The following is an 8,803-nucleotide window of genomic DNA, read 5'->3' as shown; positions in this document are numbered from 1 at the left end:
CAGATGCAAAAATACTCAACAAGATACTAGCAGACTGAATTCAACAGCATATATAAAGTATCATCCATTATGATCAACTGGGATTTATTCCTGGGTTACAGGGCTGGATCAATATTCACAAATCCATTAATGTGATACACCACATCAACAAAACAAAAGAAAAAATCATATGATCCTGTCAGATGATGAAAAAGCATTTGACAAAATATAACATCTCTTCTTAATAAAAACCCTCGAGAAAATCGGGATAGAAGGAACTTACTTAAACATCATAAAAGCCATTTATGAAGAGCCTACAGCCAATGTTATCCTCAACGTGGAAAACCTGAGAGCTTTCTCCCTGAAATCAGGGACACGACAGGGATGTCCACTCTCACCACTGTTGTTTAACTTAGTGTTGGAAGTCCTAGCATCAGCAATCAGACAACAAAAGGAAATAAAAGGCATCAGAATTGGCAAAGAAGTCGTCAAGCTTTCCCTTTTCACAGACGACATGATATTCTACATGGAAAACCCGACCGACTCCACCAGAAGCCTTCTACTGACCAATGAATTCAGTAAAGTTGCAGGGTACAAAGTCAATGTACAGAAATCAGTTGCATTCTTATACACCAAAAATCAAGGAACAGAAAGAGAAAGCAAGAAACAGATCCCATTCACAATTGCACGAAAAACCATAAAGTACTTAGGAATAAACCTAACCAAAGATGTAAAAGACCTGTGTGCTGAAAACTATAGAAGACTTATGAAGGAAATTGAAGACACAAAGAAATGGAAAAACATTCCATGCTCGTGGATTGGAAGAATAAACATTGTGAAAATGTCATTATTACCCAAAGCGATTTACACATTCAATGCAATCCCCATCAAAGTTGCACCAACATTCTTCTCAAAGCTAGAACAAACTATCTTAAAATTCGTATGGAACCACAAAAGACCCCGAATAGCCAAAGTCATATTGAAGAAGAAAACCAAAACGGGAGGCATCACAATCCCAGACTTTAGCTTCTACTACAAAGCTGTCATCAAGACAGTATAGTATTGGCACAAAAACAGACACATGGACCAATGGAATAGAATAGAGAACCCAGAACTGGACCCACAAGTATATGGCCAATTAATCTTTGACAAAGCAGGAAAGAGTGTCCAATGGAAAAAGGACAGCCTCTTCAACAGGTGGTGTTGGGAGAGCTGGACAGCAACATGTAGAAGAATGAAATTAGACCACTTCCTTATACCATTCACAAAAAAAACTCAAAATGGACAAAGGATCTGAATGTGAGACAGGAAACCATAAAAACTCTTGAGGAAAAAGTGGGAAATAGCCCCCTCGACCTCAATCGCAGCAATTTCTTCCTTGGCACATCCCCAGAGGCAAGGGAATCAAAAACAAAAATGAACTACTGGGACCTCATCAAGATAAAAAGCTTCTGCAAGGCAAAGGAAACAATCAAAAAAACTAACAGGCAGCTGAAAGAGTGGGGAAAAAAGAGTGGCAAATGGCATATCAGACAAAGGGCTAGTATCCAAAATATACAAGGAGCTCACTAAACTCCACACATGAGAAATGAATGATCCAGTGAAGAAATGGGCAGAGGACATGAACAGACACTTCTCCAAAGAAGAAATCCAGATGGCCAACAGGCACATGAAATGGTGCTCAGCGTCACTCATCATCAGGGAAATACAAATCAAAACCACACTGAGATACCACCTTACACCGATCAGAGTCACTAAAATGAACACATCAGGAGACTACAGATGCTGGCGAGGATGTGGAGAAACAGGCACCCTCCTACATGGTTGGTGGAAATGTAAACTGGTACTGCCGCTCTGGAAAACAGTGTGGAGGCTCCTCAAAAACCTATCGATAGAACTCCCCTATGACCCAGCAATAGCACTGCTAGGGATTTACCCGAAGGAAATAGAAGTGCTGATGCATAGGGGCACATGTACCCCAATGTACATAGCGGCACTTTCTACAACAGCCACATCATGGTAAGAGCCTCCATGTCCATCACCTGATGAATGGATCAAGAAGATGTGGTATATATACACAATGGAGTACTATGTGGCAATGAGGAAGAAGACATCTGGCCATTTGTAGCAAAGGGGATGGACCTTGAGGGTGTCCTGCTAAGCAAAATAAGTCAGGCGGAGAAGGACAGATACCATAGGTTTGCACTCATAGGTCTAACAGGAGAGACCTGGCAGGGGACTCTGGGGAGAGGAAGGGGGAAAGAGAGCTGGGGAGAGGGAGGGACACAGATCATGGGAGACTACTGGATACTGAAAACGAACCATGGACTGAAGGGGGAGGGGAAGGGAAGAAGGGGGTGATGGTCATGGTGGGGGGCACTTGTGGGGAGAAGCACTGGGTGTTATATGGAAACCAATTTGACAATACTAAAAAAAATAAATAAAAAATATAAAAGAAATTAAAAAAATAAAACTAAAAAGGGCTGGGGTGCCTGGGGGCTCAGTCGGTTAAGCATCTGACTTCGGCTCAGGTCATGATCTCACAGTTTGTGGCTTTAAGCCCTGCATCGGGCTCTGTGCTGACAGCTCAGAGCTTGGAGCCTGCTTTGGATTCTGTCTCCTCCTCTCTCTGCCCCTCCCATGCTCATGCTCCATCCCTCTCTGCCTCTTAATCACAAATTTAAAAAATGTTAAAAAAAAAAACTAACAAGGGGTATTCTGAGTGTATAAAGGGCTTGCTCCATATCCATTTGGAACTGGCTTTTCAGTCCACATGGTTTAGCGCCAAGACACACCATTGTGACTGTTGAAACATAACAAAATGTTATGTTAAGTAACTTAAGGATAAATTAAATAAGTAAATATAACAAAATGTAAAGCAGACAGGCTCAGATGACCATTTTTTCTCTAGCATAGTGTAATCTGCTCTCCAACTTCAAAAAAAAAAAGCCTCCAAACTTTAGAGCCCAAAACATCACTGGATTGAGGCATTTAGAAGCCACAGTGCACAAACTGGCACGCGTTAATTAGCCGCGAATCAATGAAACGTTTTCATTCCTGCCTTCGCTATCTGAACATGCAGTTCTCATCCTCACCCCGGTCCTGCCCTGCGCATTACTTACTGAGCATCCACTTGAATGCCTCCCACTCTCCCAGCAGTGTGTGTCTGGCCCTGCACACCGCCGGCTGCTGCCCCAGCAGAGTAACGATGCGCTGAGCATCGCCGTGTGCGGTGCTTTGCACGTTACACAAGTGCCTCCGTGCCACTTCACAGACAGGAGCTGCGCTGGGAGTTGAGTAGGGGAGGCTTTCTCCCCTTTCACAGAGGAGTGGCAGATCGGTTCAAAGTCACACTGCGAATAAAAGGCGGATCCCGTCTAAGGCAGTGCACGCAGATGGAAAGGCCCCTTGAGCATTGAGGGACCATGAACATCAGCCGCCAAACAATTATTTTCCACCTGGGCCAAAGGTCTAAGATCTTCCCGGTGCTTAGAGAAACCTCCACTCCGAAGGGCTCTGAAAACAGTTCACCTTTCTATGGGAGAGCCTGAATGCCAAAGGGCAGCCCCACAAGTTGGACTTCGCATTTTCCTAACGTTGGCAGGTCATTGTCGCGTGCGGTTGCCAGCATGGTGTAAGAGGCTACAGGGCGGCCAATGTTAATCACTGGGTAATACGTGGCCCTGCTCCCAAGATACTGATTTGGGGAGAAGAGATCAGCACCCTGCAGCCGGGCCCATGCCGGTGTACAGTTCGGCGCAGAAACAAATTCACAATCCTTGGAAGATATCATATGAAAGTTATTAAGGCTCTAATACGCCATCCTCCTCAATTGACCCCCCCCACAAACACATACACACTCAGCCCCACCACACTTGCATCTTTGGGGTAAAATAATGCTCTTCTTGTTGATGTAACTTACTGCAAATTGGTGCAGCACAAGTCACTCTGTGCAGCCAAGTGTTTTTGCAACAAATAAGTTCGTATGTTAATTGCATACAGTGTCTGGGTGATGTCTGGCCTGACTACATGCCATGCTAAGACAGTAAAGCCACTGCGGATACGGCAGTCAAGAGTCTGGTGTCCAGATTCAGGTGGACCTGTTTCAAATCCCAGCTGTGCTACTTCCGAGATGAATGACTTTGGGTGACCTTGGGCAGGATGCTCCACCTCTCTAAACCTCCGTTACCTCACATGTGAACGGGAGGTAATAATGTACCTCCTTTCAAAAGTCATCGAGACAACGAAGTAAGCTTAGGAAATACAGAGAGCCCTGCACACAGGTAAATGGCCAACAGTAGTCACAAGGAACTGTTAAGGATGATGGTCTTTGACTAACTTAGCGGGGGTGGCGGGTGAATAGAAGTTACTTGACCACAACTCAGTGTGGGTGTTGTAACTGCCCCAGCCACACAGCAAATACTTCCTCTCCAAAGCTCGGCGGCAATTTAAACCTCTATTAACTACTCAGGACACCAGCATGTAGAGGGTGGTTAAGGTCAGGAAACAACTCATTCTCCTAACAAAACTTTAAAATCTGTAGAAGAAGATATTTCATCTTTAGATCTGTAATAAGGCTCCACTGGAAGACCGGAGGAAAAGACATCTAGACTATTTGCCAGGATTAAAATCCCACATATTGGGGTGCCTGGGTGGTTCAGTCGGTTAAGCATCTGACTCTTGATTTTGGCTCAGGCCATGATCTTGCAGTTCATGGGTTCGAGTCCCATATGGAGCTCTGCACTGACAGTGTGGAGCCTGCTTGGGATTCTGTCTTCCTCTCTCTCTCTGCCCTTCCTCCATTTGCTATCACTCTCTCAAAATAAATAAAAATTAGTTTTTCAAGAAAGTGTTAACCCCCTACATATTAGTAATGAAGGATTTAATTACTTGCATGTTTCAACCAGCTTATTAAAAAGAAGCATTGCAAATTACTGCAAATAAACCCCTTGTTGGATGAAAGATCCTTGCCCAGGTCACCTTGCTACATGTAATGTCTTTGGAGTGAGCTAGATTTCACCTCCCCCATGATTACTCGATTCCAGTAACAAGGCTCTCTCTCCTGGTGTGCACGAGTTCTAAAATACAGAAGGGTAACATCTTATGAATTTGAACGGCTTAGAAATACCATGGTCCGGGGGCGCCTGGCTGGCTCAGTCAGTGGAGAGTGTGACTCTTGATTTCAGGGCCGTGAGTTTGAGGCCCATGCCAGGTGTAGAGATTGCTTAAAAGTAAAATCAGAAAGAAAAGAAAAGAAAAGAGAAGGAAAAGAAAGACAGACCATGGTCTGGTTGACCGTTTCTGGTTAGATTTTCAATAGTAAATGGCTATCTTGTGCTAAGAGATCAGGTTACCAGGCCCAACCACACGGGTTCCACAGCAAGCCCTCTGGCCGAGAGCAGCAGGCTCCAGATGGGCTGAGACGCGGTGGCCCTTGCCTGCCAACGAACTACATCTGTGGCTGCAGAAAGGCGGAGGCGAGCGCTCACCTGACTCTCAAGACCTGTGTGAGTCCCACCTCCCCCTTGATTAATTCAGCAGAGGCGTGCTGAGCGTGCTGAGCTCTGGAAGGGGAAGAGCACGGAGTTCGGGAGCCTCTTAGCATCTCGGGAAGACAGCACGTGCTTGGCGTCGGCAGCCTGGTCACCTCCGTGTCGGCAGACCAGAAACACCTGCGGGGCTGATTCCCAGCCCCACACAGACCTTCCGAATCAGCACTGCCGGTGGGGCGAGTTCGGAGTCTGTAGGTTACTTTTATGGGAGTAAAGTGTACGTAACAGAGTCCTGAAATCATTGGTTTCTGATCATTTCCCCCGTTTACTGGTTGCTTTGGCGAAACGACTAACCACTCAGGCTTCTCTCTCTGCTATTCTGCATCACATCGCTCCTCTGGAGTCGTATGTTTTTTTAAATGAAAGTGGCATATATTTAGCGTGTACACCATCAGGATTTTATATACATATACAAAGTGAAGTCGGATAGTTACTTTGGTGATGGGAGCACCTGAAATAAATCTGGGGCTCTGATATAGTGCACGAGGGCTGTGGTTAATAATCCTGTGTTGAATACTGGCATCTGTATTTCTACCTTGGGCCTGCCAGGTTCTTTTCAGGGAGGGCTGGGAGCCACGGGTTTAAAGGAAGGGATGAGTGGGATAGAGTTGTCAGCAGATGCGGTCACCTAGCTGACAAATGCATTCAGCCCGTTAACAAGCATTCACTGGGCAGGAGAAGGGGCTGCTTGGTGTGCTCTGGACGAGAGGTTGACAAGACAGGGGCACCTGTGTGGCTCAGTGGGTTAAGCATCCAACTTGAGCTCACAGTTCATGAGTTCGAGCCCCGCGTCGGGCTCTGTGCTGACAGCTCAGAGCCTGCAGCCTGTCTTCGGATTCTATATCTCCCTCTCTCTGCCCTCTCTCCCTGCTCCCCACCCCCCCACCCCCGTGCTTGCTCGCTCTCTCTCACGCTCTCTCACAAATAAGTTGACAAGACAAGGTCCCTGCTCTCATGGGACACCAACGTTTTGGGGAACAAATCACTTCGTCAAACAATCTTCTTATACAACAAGAGAGTCTGAAAGACAAGTCTAGCCAGATGGGCGGGAGTCTATGCAAGGACATTAGTCGGACTCTGGAAGAAGAGCTCCAGCAAATTTTCAGTTCTCTGGGGGCTTTTTAAAGGCGCGCTCCCCCTCCCCCGCCCCACCTGCCCCAGAAAGCTGAAGGCACACAGGGGAGTAGAGAGTGAGCACCTCTGGACCCCATGGAGTGTGTCCACCTGGCCCAGGAGCGGACTGAGGAGACCAGAAGCCGATTTCCAATGCCAGGAGAAAATCCAACTCAAAAACGACTTTAAGAGAATAAAAGGTACTCAGACTCACATGACAAGATGATCCAGGATGAAGTTAGCCTTGGGCACAGCTGGGGGGCAGAGCCTCAGTGATGTCTTCCAGGACCTTCTCTTCCTCTGTTTCTGGGCTCTGCGGCACTTGACTGACAGCGGGAGCCAGGAGCCCAAACATTAAGAGAGCTCAGGCTCGCCTTCGGGGTGGGCGAGCCCACAGCAGCCCGGAGCCCAACCTGCAGCTGAAGCGACTACAGCAAGAAGAATTTCCGGGAACAGCCCGAGAAGAAAAATGGAAGGGAGGATGCTAATTGGCCCACCTTGACCAATGACTGTGGTCCAAAGGATGGCAGCCTTTTGATTGGCCAGGTCTTGCAGGAGGTGGTCAGCGCCTTGGAATGGGCTAGGGATGGGTTTCCCATCGAAAAGGGGAGTGGAGTGTCATTCTCCAAAGTGAGGGATGCCAGCAAACAGGGACTACTTCATTTATTTTTTAATGTTTATTTATTTTTCACAGAGAGAGAGAGAGAGAGAGAGAGAGAGAGAGCGAGCGAGCACGCGCATGAGAGCACCAGTGGGGGAGGGGCAGAGAGAAAGAGGGAGACATAGAATCCGAAGACAGGCTCCAGACTCCCAGCTGTCAGCACAGAGCCTGACTCGGGGCTCGAACTCATGGACTGCGAGATCATGACCTGAGCCGAAGTTGGATGCTTAATCGACTGAGCCAATCAGAGCCCCAAACAGGAACAATTTTAATAAGACACGACCTGCTGGTGCTGGCTGCCGAGACCAGCTCACATGGGGACCGTTAACCCCAGACTCCAGAGGGCACAACTGGGTGGGAGCTTGAAGTAGAGGCTCCTAAGGTTAGGGGATTTGGAAACCGACACAAGGTAGGAGGGGCCCCAACAATTGTCCGCAAGGCAGTCTACAGGAGAACAATACTAGCTTTCTTATAATGACCGTGTGGGGTGAGTTAGGAAAGTAAGCCCTTTTTGTTTTCCCGTTGGCCTCCTCTGGAGACTTGAGAAATACCACAGCCTAGGTCACCTGGCCCTCAGGAAACTGCTATTTGTAACATGGCCCCTCTGACGTCCACGATTAGAGCGGCGCTTACAAAAGCAAGTATTTCGACAGGCTCTTCTTCCTTTTTCGCAGATGCAGGCCCTTTTGCATTACCTTAGGTTTCCACTGTAGAGCTCTTTGTCACATGGTGTGATCCCCCAACAGGCTCGCAGATAGCCGCCCAGGTAGCCCCAGGACGCAGTGGTTAGGGCGGCCGTGTGGGGTGGCGAGTGCGCCGTGTCTAGAAGCAGCCCCACATGCACAAGTATAAACAGCGCTCCGGAGTTTATGTGCTTTTGGGAATTCGATTCACAGTTGAGAGAAGGTGAGGGGAGCTGGGAACCATAAACTAATGGGATTCCTTAACTGCCGCATCTCCTGGCTTTAGAAAGGACGAGAGCTACCTTTCAGAAAACAAACTTGAGTTCTTTAAAGTCGTGTTTTCAGCTGAGACGTGGTAGAGGGAACACAAACGGCCTTCCGCTCTGCCCATGCCTCCCCTCTTCCCCTAGGGCACACCATAGCTCCACCACATTGAGGCGCCTGACCTCACTTACTACTGACCCCATCTCTTCCTGACTTAGTTAACACACAACGCTAGTAGGTTGGCTATTTTTTCCATCAACAGATCAGAAACACTAATATATGTGCCAGAAAGGAGTGCCCGCTCTTAGAAGGAAGGACAGAGCTCATTCACAAATACTTCCTGAACTCCTGTTTTGTGTGAGGTGTTAGGGATACAGCAATAAGACAAAGTTTCTGCCCTCGTGGAGCTTACAGGTGCAAGACGAAGGATTACACTATTACAGGTGTGATAAAGGCTGTAAAAGAGGCAAGTGCTATGAGAGTAGGTAACAGCAACGCCACACCTAAACTGTTGTGATCGATCCTGGAAGGAGGCCTCTGGAAGAAGGGAC

Source organism: Suricata suricatta, chromosome 16 (genome assembly GCF_006229205.1).
Source record: "Suricata suricatta isolate VVHF042 chromosome 16, meerkat_22Aug2017_6uvM2_HiC, whole genome shotgun sequence".
Lineage (NCBI taxonomy): Eukaryota > Metazoa > Chordata > Mammalia > Carnivora > Herpestidae > Suricata > Suricata suricatta.
This window is presented reverse-complemented; position numbering follows the sequence as displayed.